Source organism: Larus michahellis, chromosome 10 (genome assembly GCF_964199755.1).
Source record: "Larus michahellis chromosome 10, bLarMic1.1, whole genome shotgun sequence".
NCBI lineage: Eukaryota > Metazoa > Chordata > Aves > Charadriiformes > Laridae > Larus > Larus michahellis.
In genome coordinates this window covers 25,058,661-25,077,827 of record NC_133905.1, presented here as the reverse complement: position 1 = coordinate 25,077,827, position 19,167 = coordinate 25,058,661, and positions in this window count along the sequence as shown.

Sequence of the window (19,167 nt, the reverse complement as noted above, 5' to 3'; positions counted from 1 at the left end):
CAAACGCAAAAGCAGCAAACATCTCGCTGTATGTCCCACATCCAAAGTGCCAAGAGAGTAATGTAGAGCTTGCTCTCCCTGTCTTTGAGTACAGTTTTCAGTGTCCCGGTTACCTCTTTGCTAACATTCTCTTCAGAGCTGCAGTGAAACCAGGAACCACGTGGAGAAGGCACCCACACTGAAAATGACTGGAAGGAACATTGGGGCTTCTTCTCAGTGTCTCTGATGTCGGGTTTCACTGTCCCGGGAAAGTCTCTGCTAACACCCTGCAGAGCGCAGTGCCCAATATACAGAAACGTCTTGCGGTATCTCCTACAGGGAAAGTGCCAGGAGGAATTGTGGAGCTTGGTCTCAGTGTCTCTGAGAATTGCTCTGATTATCCGTGTGACCTCTTTGCTAAGACTCTCCAGAGAGCCTTCCTCAAAACCAACACACATCTTGACATATCTCCCGCATTGATCGCAGTGTCTCCAGAAACGGCATTCAAGGAGCCAGGAACTTTTCTGCCCACACTGTCCATTGAGTTGTCCTCAAAACCAATATACATCCTGCTATATCTCCCACATGGAAAATGCCAGGAGGCAAAAGTGGGGATTATGTTTAGACTTTCTCGGAACTGCTTCAAATCAACTAGATATCTTTGTGCTGTAAATCTCCCAACAGACAAACGCAAAAGCAGCAAACATCTCGCTGTATGTCCCACATCCAAAGTGCCAAGAGAGTAATGTAGAGCTTGCTCTCCCTGTCTTTGAGTACAGTTTTCAGTGTCCCGGTTACCTCTTTGCTAACATTCTCTTCAGAGCTGCAGTGAAACCAGGAACCACGTGGAGAAGGCACCCACACTGAAAATGCCTGGAAGGAACATTGGGGCTTCTTCTCAGTGTCTCTGACATAGGGTTTCACTGTCCCGGGAAAGTCTCTGCTAACACCCTGCAGAGCGCAGTGCCCAATATACAGAAACGTCTTGCGGTATCTCCTACAGGGAAAGTGCCAAGAGGGAATTCTCGAGCTTGGTCTCAGTGTCTCTGAGAATTGCTCTGATTATCCGTGTGACCTCTTTGCTAAGACTCTCCAGAGAGCCTTCCTCAAAACCAACACACATCTTGACATATCTCCCGCATTGATCGCAGTGTCTCCAGAAACGGCATTCAAGGAGCCAGGAACTTTTCTGCCCACACTGTCCATTGAGTTGTCCTCAAAACCAATATACATCCTGCTATATCTCCCACATGGAAAATGCCAGGAGGCAAAAGTGGGGATTATGTTTAGACTTTCTCGGAACTGCTTCAAATCAACTAGATATCTTTGTGCTGTAAATCTCCCAACAGACAAACGCAAAAGCAACAAACATCTCGCTGTATGTCCCACATCCAAAGTGCCAAGAGAGTAATGTAGAGCTTGCTCTCCCTGTCTTTGAGTACAGTTTTCAGTGTCCCGGTTACCTCTTTGCTAACATTCTCTTCAGAGCTGCAGTGAAACCAGGAACCACGTGGAGAAGGCACCCACACTGAAAATGACTGGAAGGAACATTGGGGCTTCTTCTCAGTGTCTCTGACATAGGGTTTCACTGTCCCGGGAAAGTCTCTGCTAACACCCTGCAGAGCGCAGTGCCCAATATACAGAAACGTCTTGCGGTATCTCCTACAGGGAAAGTGCCAAGAGGGAATTCTCGAGCTTGGTCTCAGTGTCTCTGAGAATTGCTCTGATTATCCGTGTGACCTCTTTGCTAAGACTCTCCAGAGAGCCTTCCTCAAAACCAACACACATCTTGACATATCTCCCACATTGATCGCAGTGTCTCCAGAAACGGCATTCAAGGAGCCAGGAACTTTTCTGCCCACACTGTCCATTGAGTTGTCCTCAAAACCAATATACATCCTGCTATATCTCCCACATGGAAAATGCCAGGAGGCAAAAGTGGGGATTATGTTTAGACTTTCTCAGAACTGCTTCAAATCAACTAGATATCTTTGTGCTGTAAATCTCACAACAGCCAAACGCAAAAGCAGCAAACATCTCCCTGTATGTCCCACATCCAAAGTGCCAAGAAAGTAATGTAGAGCTTGCTCTCCCTGTCTTTGAGTACAGTTTTCAGTGTCCCGGTTACCTCTTTGCTAACATTCTCTTCAGAGCTGCAGTGAAACCAGGAACCACGTGGAGAAGGCACCCACACTGAAAATGCCTGGAAGGAACATTGGGGTTCTTCTCAGTGTCTCTGATGTCGGGTTTCACTGTCCCGGGAAAGTCTCTGCTAACACCCTGCAGAGCGCAGTGCCCAATATACAGAAACGTCTTGCGGTATCTCCTACAGGGAAAGTGCCAGGAGGAATTGTGGAGCTAGTTCTCAGTGTCTCTGAGAATTGCTCTGATTATCCGTGTGACCTCTTTGCTAAGACTCTCCAGAGAGCCGTCCTCAAAACCAACACACATCTTGACATATCTCCCACATTGATCGCAGTGTCTCCAGGAACGGCATTCAAGGAGCCAGGAACTTTTCTGCCCACACTGTCCATTGAGTTGTCCTCAAAACCAATATACATCCTGCTATATCTCCCACATGGAAAATGCCAGGAGGCAAAAGTGGGGATTATGTTTAGACTTTCTCGGAACTGCTTCAAATCAACTAGATATCTTTGTGCTGTAAATCTCCCAACAGACAAACGCAAAAGCAGCAAACATCTCGCTGTATGTCCCACATCCAAAGTGCCAAGAGAGTAATGTAGAGCTTGCTCTCCCTGTCTTTGAGTACAGTTTTCAGTGTCCCGGTTACCTCTTTGCTAACATTCTCTTCAGAGCTGCAGTGAAACCAGGAACCACGTGGAGAAGGCACCCACACTGAAAATGACTGGAAGGAACATTGGGGCTTCTTCTCAGTGTCTCTGATGTTGGGTTTCACTGTCCCGGGAAAGTCTCTGCTAACACACTGCAGAGCGCAGTGCCCAATATACAGAAACGTCTTGTGGTATCTCCTACAGGGAAAGTGCCAAGAGGGAATTCTCGATCTTGTTCTCAGTGTCTCTGAGAATTGCTCTGATTATCCGTGTGACCTCTTTGCTAAGACTCTCCAGAGAGCCTTCCTCAAAACCAACACACATCTTGACATATCTCCCACATTGATCGCAGTGTCTCCAGAAACGGCATTCAAGGAGCCAGGAACTTTTCTGCCCACACTGTCCATTGAGTTGTCCTCAAAACCAATATACATCCTGCTATATCTCCCACATGGAAAATGCCAGGAGGCAAAAGTGGGGATTATGTTTAGACTTTCTCGGAACTGCTTCAAATCAACTAGATATCTTTGTGCTGTAAATCTCCCAACAGCCAAAGGCAAAAGCAGCAAACATCTCGCTGTATGTCCCACATCCAAAGTGCCAAGAGAGTAATGTAGAGCTTGCTCTCCCTGTCTTTGAGTACAGTTTTCAGTGTCCCGGTTACCTCTTTGCTAACATTCTCTTCAGAGCTGCAGTGAAACCAGGAACCACGTGGAGAAGGCACCCACACTGAAAATGCCTGGAAGGAACATTGGGGCTTCTTCTCAGTGTCTCTGACATAGGGTTTCACTGTCCCGGGAAAGTCTCTGCTAACACCCTGCAGAGCGCAGTGCCCAATATACAGAAACGTCTTGCGGTATCTCCTACAGGGAAAGTGCCAGGAGGAATTGTGGAGCTTGGTCTCAGTGTCTCTGAGAATTGCTCTGATTATCCGTGTGACCTCTTTGCTAAGACTCTCCAGAGAGCCTTCCTCAAAACCAACACACATCTTGACATATCTCCCGCATTGATCGCAGTGTCTCCAGAAACGGCATTCAAGGAGCCAGGAACTTTTCTGCCCACACTGTCCATTGAGTTGTCCTCAAAACCAATATACATCCTGCTATATCTCCCACATGGAAAATGCCAGGAGGCAAAAGTGGGGATTATGTTTAGACTTTCTCGGAACTGCTTCAAATCAACTAGATATCTTTGTGCTGTAAATCTCCCAACAGACAAACGCAAAAGCAGCAAACATCTCGCTGTATGTCCCACATCCAAAGTGCCAAGAGAGTAATGTAGAGCTTGCTCTCCCTGTCTTTGAGTACAGTTTTCAGTGTCCCGGTTACCTCTTTGCTAACATTCTCTTCAGAGCTGCAGTGAAACCAGGAACCACGTGGAGAAGGCACCCACACTGAAAATGACTGGAAGGAACGTTGGGGCTTCTTCTCAGTGTCTCTGACATAGGGTTTCACTGTCCCGGGAAAGTCTCTGCTAACACCCTGCAGAGCGCAGTGCCCAATATACAGAAACGTCTTGCGGTATCTCCTACAGGGAAAGTGCCAGGAGGAATTGTGGAGCTTGGTCTCAGTGTCTCTGAGAATTGCTCTGATTATCCGTGTGACCTCTTTGCTAAGACTCTCCAGAGAGACGTCCTCAAAACCAACACACATCTTGACATATCTCCCGCATTGATCGCAGTGTCTCCAGAAACGGCATTCAAGGAGCCAGGAACTTTTCTGCCCACACTGTCCATTGAGTTGTCCTCAAAACCAATATACATCCTGCTATATCTCCCACATGGAAAATGCCAGGAGGCAAAAGTGGGGATTATGTTTAGACTTTCTCGGAACTGCTTCAAATCAACTAGATATCTTTGTGCTGTAAATCTCCCAACAGCCAAACGCAAAAGCAGCAAACATCTCGCTGTATGTCCCACATCCAAAGTGCCAAGAGAGTAATGTAGAGCTTGCTCTCCCTGTCTTTGAGTACTGTTTTCAGTGTCCCGGTTACCTCTTTGCTAACATTCTCTTCAGAGCTGCAGTGAAACCAGGAACCACGTGGAGAAGGCACCCACACTGAAAATGACTGGAAGGAACATTGGGGCTTCTTCTCAGTGTCTCTGATGTCGGGTTTCACTGTCCCGGGAAAGTCTCTGCTAACACCCTGCAGAGCGCAGTGCCCAATATACAGAAACGTCTTGCGGTATCTCCTACAGGGAAAGTGCCAGGAGGAATTGTGGAGCTTGGTCTCAGTGTCTCTGAGAATTGCTCTGATTATCCGTGTGACCTCTTTGCTAAGACTCTCCAGAGAGCCGTCCTCAAAACCAACACACATCTTGACATATCTCCCGCATTGATCGCAGTGTCTCCAGAAACGGCATTCAAGGAGCCAGGAACTTTTCTGCCCACACTGTCCATTGAGTTGTCCTCAAAACCAATATACATCCTGCTATAACTCCCACATGGAAAATGCCAGGAGGCAAAAGTGGGGATTATGTTTAGACTTTCTCGGAACTGCTTCAAATCAACTAGATATCTTTGTGCTGTAAATCTCCCAACAGACAAACGCAAAAGCAGCAAACATCTCGCTGTATGTCCCACATCCAAAGTGCCAAGAGAGTAATGTAGAGCCTGCTCTCCCTGTCTTTGAGTACAGTTTTCAGTGTCCCGGTTACCTCTTTGCTAACATTCTCTTCAGAGCTGCAGTGAAACCAGGAACCACGTGGAGAAGGCACCCACACTGAAAATGCCTGGAAGGAACATTGGGGCTTCTTCTCAGTGTCTCTGACATAGGGTTTCACTGTCCCGGGAAAGTCTCTGCTAACACCCTGCAGAGCGCAGTGCCCAATATACAGAAACGTCTTGCGGTATCTCCTACAGGGAAAGTGCCAGGAGGAATTGTGGAGCTTGGTCTCAGTGTCTCTGAGAATTGCTCTGATTATCCGTGTGACCTCTTTGCTAAGACTCTCCAGAGAGCCGTCCTCAAAACCAACACACATCTTGACATATCTCCCACATTGATCGCAGTGTCTCCAGAAACGGCATTCAAGGAGCCAGGAACTTTTCTGCCCACACTGTCCATTGAGTTGTCCTCAAAACCAATATACATCCTGCTATATCTCCCACATGGAAAATGCCAGGAGGCAAAAGTGGGGATTATGTTTAGACTCTCGGAACTGCTTCAAATCAACTAGATATCTTTGTGCTGTAAATCTCCCAACAGCCAAACGCAAAAGCAGCAAACATCTCGCTGTATGTCCCACATCCAAAGTGCCAAGAGAGTAATGTAGAGCTTGCTCTCCCTGTCTTTGAGTACAGTTTTCAGTGTCCCGGTTACCTCTTTGCTGACATTCTCTTCAGAGCTGCAGTGAAACCAGGAACCACGTGGAGAAGGCACCCACACTGAAAATGCCTGGAAGGAACATTGGGGCTTCTTCTCAGTGTCTCTGACATAGGGTTTCACTGTCCCGGGAAAGTCTCTGCTAACACCCTGCAGAGCGCAGTGCCCAATATACAGAAACGTCTTGCGGTATCTCCTACAGGGAAAGTGCCAAGAGGGAATTCTCGAGCTTGGTCTCAGTGTCTCTGAGAATTGCTCTGATTATCCGTGTGACCTCTTTGCTAAGACTCTCCAGAGAGCCGTCCTCAAAACCAACACACATCTTGACATATCTCCCGCATTGATCGCAGTGTCTCCAGAAATGGCATTCAAGGAGCCAGGAACTTTTCTGCCCACACTGTCCATTGAGTTGTCCTCAAAACCAATATACATCCTGCTATATCTCCCACATGGAAAATGCCAGGAGGCAAAAGTGGGGATTATGTTTAGACTTTCTCGGAACTGCTTCAAATCAACTAGATATCTTTGTGCTGTAAATCTCCCAACAGACAAACGCAAAAGCAGCAAACATCTCGCTGTATGTCCCACATCCAAAGTGCCAAGAGAGTAATGTAGAGCTTGCTCTCCCTGTCTTTGAGTACTGTTTTCAGTGTCCCGGTTACCTCTTTGCTAACATTCTCTTCAGAGCTGCAGTGAAACCAGGAACCACGTGGAGAAGGCACCCACACTGAAAATGCCTGGAAGGAACATTGGGGCTTCTTCTCAGTGTCTCTGACATAGGGTTTCACTGTCCCGGGAAAGTCTCTGCTAACACCCTGCAGAGCGCAGTGCCCAATATACAGAAACGTCTTGCGGTATCTCCTACAGGGAAAGTGCCAGGAGGAATTGTGGAGCTTGGTCTCAGTGTCTCTGAGAATTGCTCTGATTATCCGTGTGACCTCTTTGCTAAGACTCTCCAGAGAGCCTTCCTCAAAACCAACACACATCTTGACATATCTCCCGCATTGATCGCAGTGTCTCCAGAAACGGCATTCAAGGAGCCAGGAACTTTTCTGCCCACACTGTCCATTGAGTTGTCCTCAAAACCAATATACATCCTGCTATATCTCCCACATGGAAAATGCCAGGAGGCAAAAGTGGGGATTATGTTTAGACTTTCTCGGAACTGCTTCAAATCAACTAGATATCTTTGTGCTGTAAATCTCCCAACAGACAAACGCAAAAGCAGCAAACATCTCCCTGTATGTCCCACATCCAAAGTGCCAAGAGAGTAATGTAGAGCTTGCTCTCCCTGTCTTTGAGTACAGTTTTCAGTGTCCCGGTTACCTCTTTGCTAACATTCTCTTCAGAGCTGCAGTGAAACCAGGAACCACGTGGAGAAGGCACCCACACTGAAAATGCCTGGAAGGAACATTGGGGCTTCTTCTCAGTGTCTCTGACATAGGGTTTCACTGTCCCGGGAAAGTCTCTGCTAACACCCTGCAGAGCGCAGTGCCCAATATACAGAAACGTCTTGCGGTATCTCCTACAGGGAAAGTGCCAAGAGGGAATTCTCGATCTTGTTCTCAGTGTCTCTGAGAATTGCTCTGATTATCCGTGTGACCTCTTTGCTAAGACTCTCCAGAGAGCCTTCCTCAAAACCAACACACATCTTGACATATCTCCCACATTGATCGCAGTGTCTCCAGAAACGGCATTCAAGGAGCCAGGAACTTTTCTGCCCACACTGTCCATTGAGTTGTCCTCAAAACCAATATACATCCTGCTATATCTCCCACATGGAAAATGCCAGGAGGCAAAAGTGGGGCTTATGTTTAGACTTTCTCGGAACTGCTTCAAATCAACTAGATATCTTTGTGCTGTAAATCTCACAACAGCCAAACGCAAAAGCAGCAAACATCTCCCTGTATGTCCCACATCCAAAGTGCCAAGAAAGTAATGTAGAGCTTGCTCTCCCTGTCTTTGAGTACAGTTTTCAGTGTCCCGGTTACCTCTTTGCTAACATTCTCTTCAGAGCTGCAGTGAAACCAGGAACCACGTGGAGAAGGCACCCACACTGAAAATGACTGGAAGGAACATTGGGGCTTCTTCTCAGTGTCTCTGATGTCGGGTTTCACTGTCCCGGGAAAGTCTCTGCTAACACCCTGCAGAGCGCAGTGCCCAATATACAGAAACGTCTTGTGGTATCTCCTACAGGGAAAGTGCCAAGAGGGAATTCTCGATCTTGTTCTCAGTGTCTCTGAGAATTGCTCTGATTATCCGTGTGACCTCTTTGCTAAGACTCTCCAGAGAGCCTTCCTCAAAACCAACACACATCTTGACATATCTCCCACATTGATCGCAGTGTCTCCAGAAACGGCATTCAAGGAGCCAGGAACTTTTCTGCCCACGCTGTCCATTGAGTTGTCCTCAAAACCAATATACATCCTGCTATATCTCCCACATGGAAAATGCCAGGAGGCAAAAGTGGGGATTATGTTTAGACTTTCTCGGAACTGCTTCAAATCAACTAGATATCTTTGTGCTGTAAATCTCCCAACAGACAAACGCAAAAGCAGCAAACATCTCGCTGTATGTCCCACATCCAAAGTGCCAAGAGAGTAATGTAGAGCTTGCTCTCCCTGTCTTTGAGTACAGTTTTCAGTGTCCCGGTTACCTCTTTGCTAACATTCTCTTCAGAGCTGCAGTGGAACCAGGAACCACGTGGAGAAGGCACCCACACTGAAAATGCCTGGAAGGAACATTGGGGCTTCTTCTCAGTGTCTCTGACATAGGGTTTCACTGTCCCGGGAAAGTCTCTGCTAACACCCTGCAGAGCGCAGTGCCCAATATACAGAAACGTCTTGCGGTATCTCCTACAGGGAAAGTGCCAAGAGGGAATTCTCGAGCTTGGTCTCAGTGTCTCTGAGAATTGCTCTGATTATCCGTGTGACCTCTTTGCTAAGACTCTCCAGAGAGCCTTCCTCAAAACCAACACACATCTTGACATATCTCCCACATTGATCGCAGTGTCTCCAGAAACGGCATTCAAGGAGCCAGGAACTTTTCTGCCCACACTGTCCATTGAGTTGTCCTCAAAACCAATATACATCCTGCTATATCTCCCACATGGAAAATGCCAGGAGGCAAAAGTGGGGATTATGTTTAGACTTTCTCGGAACTGCTTCAAATCAACTAGATATCTTTGTGCTGTAAATCTCCCAACAGACAAACGCAAAAGCAGCAAACATCTCGCTGTATGTCCCACATCCAAAGTGCCAAGAGAGTAATGTAGAGCTTGCTCTCCCTGTCTTTGAGTACAGTTTTCAGTGTCCCGGTTACCTCTTTGCTAACATTCTCTTCAGAGCTGCAGTGAAACCAGGAACCACGTGGAGAAGGCACCCACACTGAAAATGCCTGGAAGGAACATTGGGGCTTCTTCTCAGTGTCTCTGACATAGGGTTTCACTGTCCCGGGAAAGTCTCTGCTAACACCCTGCAGAGCGCAGTGCCCAATATACAGAAACGTCTTGCGGTATCTCCTACAGGGAAAGTGCCAGGAGGAATTGTGGAGCTTGGTCTCAGTGTCTCTGAGAATTGCTCTGATTATCCGTGTGACCTCTTTGCTAAGACTCTCCAGAGAGCCTTCCTCAAAACCAACACACATCTTGACATATCTCCCGCATTGATCGCAGTGTCTCCAGAAACGGCATTCAAGGAGCCAGGAACTTTTCTGCCCACACTGTCCATTGAGTTGTCCTCAAAACCAATATACATCCTGCTATATCTCCCACATGGAAAATGCCAGGAGGCAAAAGTGGGGATTATGTTTAGACTTTCTCGGAACTGCTTCAAATCAACTAGATATCTTTGTGCTGTAAATCTCCCAACAGACAAACGCAAAAGCAGCAAACATCTCGCTGTATGTCCCACATCCAAAGTGCCAAGAGAGTAATGTAGAGCTTGCTCTCCCTGTCTTTGAGTACAGTTTTCAGTGTCCCGGTTACCTCTTTGCTAACATTCTCTTCAGAGCTGCAGTGAAACCAGGAACCACGTGGAGAAGGCACCCACACTGAAAATGACTGGAAGGAACGTTGGGGCTTCTTCTCAGTGTCTCTGACATAGGGTTTCACTGTCCCGGGAAAGTCTCTGCTAACACCCTGCAGAGCGCAGTGCCCAATATACAGAAACGTCTTGCGGTATCTCCTACAGGGAAAGTGCCAGGAGGAATTGTGGAGCTTGGTCTCAGTGTCTCTGAGAATTGCTCTGATTATCCGTGTGACCTCTTTGCTAAGACTCTCCAGAGAGCCTTCCTCAAAACCAACACACATCTTGACATATCTCCCGCATTGATCGCAGTGTCTCCAGAAACGGCATTCAAGGAGCCAGGAACTTTTCTGCCCACACTGTCCATTGAGTTGTCCTCAAAAACAATATACATCCTGCTATATCTCCCACATGGAAAATGCCAGGAGGCAAAAGTGGGGATTATGTTTAGACTTTCTCGGAACTGCTTCAAATCAACTAGATATCTTTGTGCTGTAAATCTCCCAACAGCCAAACGCAAAAGCAGCAAACATCTCGCTGTATGTCCCACATCCAAAGTGCCAAGAGAGTAATGTAGAGCTTGCTCTCCCTGTCTTTGAGTACTGTTTTCAGTGTCCCGATTACCTCTTTGCTAACATTCTCTTCAGAGCTGCAGTGAAACCAGGAACCACGTGGAGAAGGCACCCACACTGAAAATGCCTGGAAGGAACATTGGGGCTTCTTCTCAGTGTCTCTGACATAGGGTTTCACTGTCCCGGGAAAGTCTCTGCTAACACCCTGCAGAGCGCAGTGCCCAATATACAGAAACGTCTTGCGGTATCTCCTACAGGGAAAGTGCCAGGAGGAATTGTGGAGCTAGTTCTCAGTGTCTCTGAGAATTGCTCTGATTATCCGTGTGACCTCTTTGCTAAGACTCTCCAGAGAGCCGTCCTCAAAACCAACACACATCTTGACATATCTCCCGCATTGATCGCAGTGTCTCCAGAAACGGCATTCAAGGAGCCAGGAACTTTTCTGCCCACACTGTCCATTGAGTTGTCCTCAAAACCAATATACATCCTGCTATATCTCCCACATGGAAAATGCCAGGAGGCAAAAGTGGGGCTTATGTTTAGACTTTCTCGGAACTGCTTCAAATCAACTAGATATCTTTGTGCTGTAAATCTCCCAACAGACAAACGCAAAAGCAGCAAACATCTCCCTGTATGTCCCACATCCAAAGTGCCAAGAGAGTAATGTAGAGCTTGCTCTCCCTGTCTTTGAGTACAGTTTTCAGTGTCCCGATTACCTCTTTGCTAACATTCTCTTCAGAGCTGCAGTGAAACCAGGAACCACGTGGAGAAGGCACCCACACTGAAAATGCCTGGAAGGAACATTGGGGCTTCTTCTCAGTGTCTCTGACATAGGGTTTCACTGTCCCGGGAAAGTCTCTGCTAACACCCTGCAGAGCGCAGTGCCCAATATACAGAAACGTCTTGCGGTATCTCCTACAGGGAAAGTGCCAAGAGGGAATTCTCGATCTTGTTCTCAGTGTCTCTGAGAATTGCTCTGATTATCCGTGTGACCTCTTTGCTAAGACTCTCCAGAGAGCCTTCCTCAAAACCAACACACATCTTGACATATCTCCCGCATTGATCGCAGTGTCTCCAGAAACGGCATTCAAGGAGCCAGGAACTTTTCTGCCCACACTGTCCATTGAGTTGTCCTCAAAACCAATATACATCCTGCTATATCTCCCACATGGAAAATGCCAGGAGGCAAAAGTGGGGATTATGTTTAGACTTTCTCGGAACTGCTTCAAATCAACTAGATATCTTTGTGCTGTAAATCTCCCAACAGCCAAAGGCAAAAGCAGCAAACATCTCGCTGTATGTCCAACATCCAAAGTGCCAAGAGAGTAATGTAGAGCCTGCTCTCCCTGTCTTTGAGTACAGTTTTCAGTGTCCCGGTTACCTCTTTGCTAACATTCTCTTCAGAGCTGCAGTGAAACCAGGAACCACGGGGAGAAGGCACCCACACTGAAAATGCCTGGAAGGAACATTGGGGCTTCTTCTCAGTGTCTCTGACATAGGGTTTCACTGTCCCGGGAAAGTCTCTGCTAACACCCTGCAGAGCGCAGTGCCCAATATACAGAAACGTCTTGCGGTATCTCCTACAGGGAAAGTGCCAGGAGGAATTGTGGAGCTTGGTCTCAGTGTCTCTGAGAATTGCTCTGATTATCCGTGTGACCTCTTTGCTAAGACTCTCCAGAGAGCCTTCCTCAAAACCAACACACATCTTGACATATCTCCCACATTGATCGCAGTGTCTCCAGAAACGGCATTCAAGGAGCCAGGAACTTTTCTGCCCACACTGTCCATTGAGTTGTCCTCAAAACCAATATACATCCTGCTATATCTCCCACATGGAAAATGCCAGGAGGGAAAAGTGGGGCTTATGTTTAGACTTTCTCGGAACTGCTTCAAATCAACTAGATATCTTTGTGCTGTAAATCTCCCAACAGACAAACGCAAAAGCAGCAAACATCTCCCTGTATGTCCCACATCCAAAGTGCCAAGAGAGTAATGTAGAGCTTGCTCTCCCTGTCTTTGAGTACAGTTTTCAGTGTCCCGATTACCTCTTTGCTAACATTCTCTTCAGAGCTGCAGTGAAACCAGGAACCACGTGGAGAAGGCACCCACACTGAAAATGCCTGGAAGGAACATTGGGGCTTCTTCTCAGTTTCTCTGACATAGGGTTTCACTGTCCCGGAAAAGTCTCTGCTAACACCCTGCAGAGCGCAGTGCCCAATATACAGAAACGTCTTGCGGTATCTCCTACAGGGAAAGTGCCAGGAGGAATTGTGGAGCTAGTTCTCAGTGTCTCTGAGAATTGCTCTGATTATCCGTGTGACCTCTTTGCTAAGACTCTCCAGAGAGCCGTCCTCAAAACCAACACACATCTTGACATATCTCCCGCATTGATCGCAGTGTCTCCAGAAACGGCGTTCAAGGAGCCAGGAACTTTTCTGCCCACACTGTCCATTGAGTTGTCCTCAAAACCAATATACATCCTGCTATATCTCCCACATGGAAAATGCCAGGAGGCAAAAGTGGGGATTATGTTTAGACTTTCTCGGAACTGCTTCAAATCAACTAGATATCTTTGTGCTGTAAATCTCCCAACAGCCAAAGGCAAAAGCAGCAAACATCTCGCTGTATGTCCCACATCCAAAGTGCCAAGAGAGTAATGTAGAGCTTGCTCTCCCTGTCTTTGAGTACAGTTTTCAGTGTCCCGGTTACCTCTTTGCTAACATTCTCTTCAGAGCTGCAGTGAAACCAGGAACCACGGGGAGAAGGCACCCACACTGAAAATGCCTGGAAGGAACATTGGGGCTTCTTCTCAGTGTCTCTGACATAGGGTTTCACTGTCCCGGGAAAGTCTCTGCTAACACCCTGCAGAGCGCAGTGCCCAATATACAGAAACGTCTTGCGGTATCTCCTACAGGGAAAGTGCCAGGAGGAATTGTGGAGCTTGGTCTCAGTGTCTCTGAGAATTGCTCTGATTATCCGTGTGACCTCTTTGCTAAGACTCTCCAGAGAGCCTTCCTCAAAACCAACACACATCTTGACATATCTCCCACATTGATCGCAGTGTCTCCAGAAACGGCATTCAAGGAGCCAGGAACTTTTCTGCCCACACTGTCCATTGAGTTGTCCTCAAAACCAATATACATCCTGCTATATCTCCCACATGGAAAATGCCAGGAGGCAAAAGTGGGGCTTATGTTTAGACTTTCTCGGAACTGCTTCAAATCAACTAGATATCTTTGTGCTGTAAATCTCCCAACAGCCAAAGGCAAAAGCAGCAAACATCTCGCTGTATGTCCCACATCCAAAGTGCCAAGAGAGTAATGTAGAGCTTGCTCTCCCTGTCTTTGAGTACAGTTTTCAGTGTCCCGGTTACCTCTTTGCTAACATTCTCTTCAGAGCTGCAGTGAAACCAGGAACCACGTGGAGAAGGCACCCACACTGAAAATGACTGGAAGGAACATTGGGGCTTCTTCTCAGTGTCTCTGACATAGGGTTTCACTGTCCCGGGAAAGTCTCTGCTAACACCCTGCAGAGCGCAGTGCCCAATATACAGAAACGTCTTGCGGTATCTCCTACAGGGAAAGTGCCAGGAGGAATTGTGGAGCTTGGTCTCAGTGTCTCTGAGAATTGCTCTGATTATCCGTGTGACCTCTTTGCTAAGACTCTCCAGAGAGCCTTCCTCAAAACCAACACACATCTTGACATATCTCCCACATTGATCGCAGTGTCTCCAGAAACGGCATTCAAGGAGCCAGGAACTTTTCTGCCCACACTGTCCATTGAGTTGTCCTCAAAACCAATATACATCCTGCTATATCTCCCACATGGAAAATGCCAGGAGGCAAAAGTGGGGATTATGTTTAGACTTTCTCGGAACTGCTTCAAATCAACTAGATATCTTTGTGCTGTAAATCTCCCAACAGACAAACGCAAAAGCAGCAAACATCTCCCTGTATGTCCCACATCCAAAGTGCCAAGAGAGTAATGTAGAGCTTGCTCTCCCTGTCTTTGAGTACAGTTTTCAGTGTCCCGGTTACCTCTTTGCTAACATTCTCTTCAGAGCTGCAGTGAAACCAGGAACCACGGGGAGAAGGCACCCACACTGAAAATGCCTGGAAGGAACATTGGGGCTTCTTCTCAGTGTCTCTGACATAGGGTTTCACTGTCCCGGGAAAGTCTCTGCTAACACCCTGCAGAGCGCAGTGCCCAATATACAGAAACGTCTTGCGGTATCTCCTACAGGGAAAGTGCCAAGAGGGAATTCTCGAGCTTGGTCTCAGTGTCTCTGAGAATTGCTCTGATTATCCGTGTGACCTCTTTGCTAAGACTCTCCAGAGAGCCTTCCTCAAAACCAACACACATCTTGACATATCTCCCGCATTGATCGCAGTGTCTCCAGAAACGGCATTCAAGGAGCCAGGAACTTTTCTGCCCACACTGTCCATTGAGTTGTCCTCAAAACCAATATACATCCTGCTATATCTCCCACATGGAAAATGCCAGGAGGGAAAAGTGGGGATTATGTTTAGACTTTCTCGGAACTGCTTCAAATCAACTAGATATCTTTGTGCTGTAAATCTCCCAACAGACAAACGCAAAAGCAGCAAACATCTCGCTGTATGTCCCACATCCAAAGTGCCAAGAGAGTAATGTAGAGCTTGCTCTCTCTGTCTTTGAGTACAGTTTTCAGTGTCCCGGTTACCTCTTTGCTAACATTCTCTTCAGAGCTGCAGTGAAACCAGGAACCACGTGGAGAAGGCACCCACACTGAAAATGACTGGAAGGAACATTGGGGCTTCTTCTCAGTGTCTCTGACATAGGGTTTCACTGTCCCGGGAAAGTCTCTGCTAACACCCTGCAGAGCGCAGTGCCCAATATACAGAAACGTCTTGCGGTATCTCCTACAGGGAAAGTGCCAGGAGGAATTGTGGAGCTAGTTCTCAGTGTCTCTGAGAATTGCTCTGATTATCCGTGTGACCTCTTTGCTAAGACTCTCCAGAGAGCCGTCCTCAAAACCAACACACATCTTGACATATCTCCCGCATTGATCGCAGTGTCTCCAGAAACGGCGTTCAAGGAGCCAGGAACTTTTCTGCCCACACTGTCCATTGAGTTGTCCTCAAAACCAATATACATCCTGCTATATCTCCCACATGGAAAATGCCAGGAGGGAAAAGTGGGGATTATGTTTAGACTTTCTCGGAACTGCTTCAAATCAACTAGATATCTTTGTGCTGTAAATCTCCCAACAGCCAAAGGCAAAAGCAGCAAACATCTCGCTGTATGTCCCACATCCAAAGTGCCAAGAGAGTAATGTAGAGCTTGCTCTCCCTGTCTTTGAGTACAGTTTTCAGTGTCCCGGTTACCTCTTTGCTAACATTCTCTTCAGAGCTGCAGTGAAACCAGGAACCACGGGGAGAAGGCACCCACACTGAAAATGCCTGGAAGGAACATTGGGGCTTCTTCTCAGTGTCTCTGACATAGGGTTTCACTGTCCCGGGAAAGTCTCTGCTAACACCCTGCAGAGCGCAGTGCCCAATATACAGAAACGTCTTGCGGTATCTCCTACAGGGAAAGTGCCAGGAGGAATTGTGGAGCTTGGTCTCAGTGTCTCTGAGAATTGCTCTGATTATCCGTGTGACCTCTTTGCTAAGACTCTCCAGAGAGCCTTCCTCAAAACCAACACACATCTTGACATATCTCCCACATTGATCGCAGTGTCTCCAGAAACGGCATTCAAGGAGCCAGGAACTTTTCTGCCCACACTGTCCATTGAGTTGTCCTCAAAACCAATATACATCCTGCTATATCTCCCACATGGAAAATGCCAGGAGGCAAAAGTGGGGCTTATGTTTAGACTTTCTCGGAACTGCTTCAAATCAACTAGATATCTTTGTGCTGTAAATCTCCCAACAGCCAAAGGCAAAAGCAGCAAACATCTCGCTGTATGTCCCACATCCAAAGTGCCAAGAGAGTAATGTAGAGCTTGCTCTCCCTGTCTTTGAGTACAGTTTTCAGTGTCCCGGTTACCTCTTTGCTAACATTCTCTTCAGAGCTGCAGTGAAACCAGGAACCACGTGGAGAAGGCACCCACACTGAAAATGACTGGAAGGAACATTGGGGCTTCTTCTCAGTGTCTCTGACATAGGGTTTCACTGTCCCGGGAAAGTCTCTGCTAACACCCTGCAGAGCGCAGTGCCCAATATACAGAAACGTCTTGCGGTATCTCCTACAGGGAAAGTGCCAGGAGGAATTGTGGAGCTTGGTCTCAGTGTCTCTGAGAATTGCTCTGATTATCCGTGTGACCTCTTTGCTAAGACTCTCCAGAGAGCCTTCCTCAAAACCAACACACATCTTGACATATCTCCCACATTGATCGCAGTGTCTCCAGAAACGGCATTCAAGGAGCCAGGAACTTTTCTGCCCACACTGTCCATTGAGTTGTCCTCAAAACCAATATACATCCTGCTATATCTCCCACATGGAAAATGCCAGGAGGCAAAAGTGGGGATTATGTTTAGACTTTCTCGGAACTGCTTCAAATCAACTAGATATCTTTGTGCTGTAAATCTCCCAACAGACAAACGCAAAAGCAGCAAACATCTCCCTGTATGTCCCACATCCAAAGTGCCAAGAGAGTAATGTAGAGCTTGCTCTCCCTGTCTTTGAGTACAGTTTTCAGTGTCCCGGTTACCTCTTTGCTAACATTCTCTTCAGAGCTGCAGTGAAACCAGGAACCACGGGGAGAAGGCACCCACACTGAAAATGCCTGGAAGGAACATTGGGGCTTCTTCTCAGTGTCTCTGACATAGGGTTTCACTGTCCCGGGAAAGTCTCTGCTAACACCCTGCAGAGCGCAGTGCCCAATATACAGAAACGTCTTGCGGTATCTCCTACAGGGAAAGTGCCAAGAGGGAATTCTCGAGCTTGGTCTCAGTGTCTCTGAGAATTGCTCTGATTATCCGTGTGACCTCTTTGCTAAGACTCTCCAGAGAGCCTTCCTCAAAACCAACACACATCTTGACATATCTCCCGCATTGATCGCAGTGTCTCCAGAAACGGCATTCAAGGAGCCAGGAACTTTTCTGCCCACACTGTCCATTGAGTTGTCCTCAAAACCAATATACATCCTGCTATATCTCCCACATGGAAAATGCCAGGAGGGAAAAGTGGGGATTATGTTTAGACTTTCTCGGAACTGCTTCAAATCAACTAGATATCTTTGTGCTGTAAATCTCCCAACAGACAAACGCAAAAGCAGCAAACATCTCGCTGTATGTCCCACATCCAAAGTGCCAAGAGAGTAATGTAGAGCTTGCTCTCTCTGTCTTTGAGTACAGTTTTCAGTGTCCCGGTTACCTCTTTGCTAACATTCTCTTCAGAGCTGCAGTGAAACCAGGAACCACGTGGAGAAGGCACCCACACTGAAAATGACTGGAAGGAACATTGGGGCTTCTTCTCAGTGTCTCTGACATAGGGTTTCACTGTCCCGGGAAAGTCTCTGCTAACACCCTGCAGAGCGCAGTGCCCAATATACAGAAACGTCTTGCGGTATCTCCTACAGGGAAAGTGCCAGGAGGAATTGTGGAGCTAGTTCTCAGTGTCTCTGAGAATTGCTCTGATTATCCGTGTGACCTCTTTGCTAAGACTCTCCAGAGAGCCGTCCTCAAAACCAACACACATCTTGACATATCTCCCGCATTGATCGCAGTGTCTCCAGAAACGGCGTTCAAGGAGCCAGGAACTTTTCTGCCCACACTGTCCATTGAGTTGTCCTCAAAACCAATATACATCCTGCTGTATCTCCCACATGGAAAATGCCAGGAGGGAAAAGTGGGGCTTATGTTTAGACTTTCTCGGAACTGCTTCAAATCAACTAGATATCTTTGTGCTGTAAATCTCCCAACAGACAAACGCAAAAGCAGCAAACATCTCGCTGTATGTCCCACATCCAAAGTGCCAAGAGAGTAATGTAGAGCTTGCTCTCCCTGTCTTTGAGTACTGTTTTCAGTGTCCCGGTTACCTCTTTGCTAACATTCTCTTCAGAGCTGCAGTGAAACCAGGAACCACGTGGAGAAGGCACCCACACTGAAAATGACTGGAAGGAACATTGGGGCTTCTTCTCAGTGTCTCTGACATAGGGTTTCACTGTCCCGGGAAAGTCTCTGCTAACACCCTGCAGAGCGCAGTGCCCAATATACAGAAACGTCTTGCGGTATCTCCTACAGGGAAAGTGCCAAGAGGGAATTCTCGATCTTGTTCTCAGTGTCTCTGAGAATTGCTCTGATTATCCGTGTGACCTCTTTGCTAAGACTCTCCAGAGAGCCTTCCTCAAAACCAACACACATCTTGACATATCTCCCGCATTGATCGCAGTGTCTCCAGAAACGGCATTCAAGGAGCCAGGAACTTTTCTGCCCACACTGTCCATTGAGTTGTCCTCAAAACCAATATACATCCTGCTATATCTCCCACATG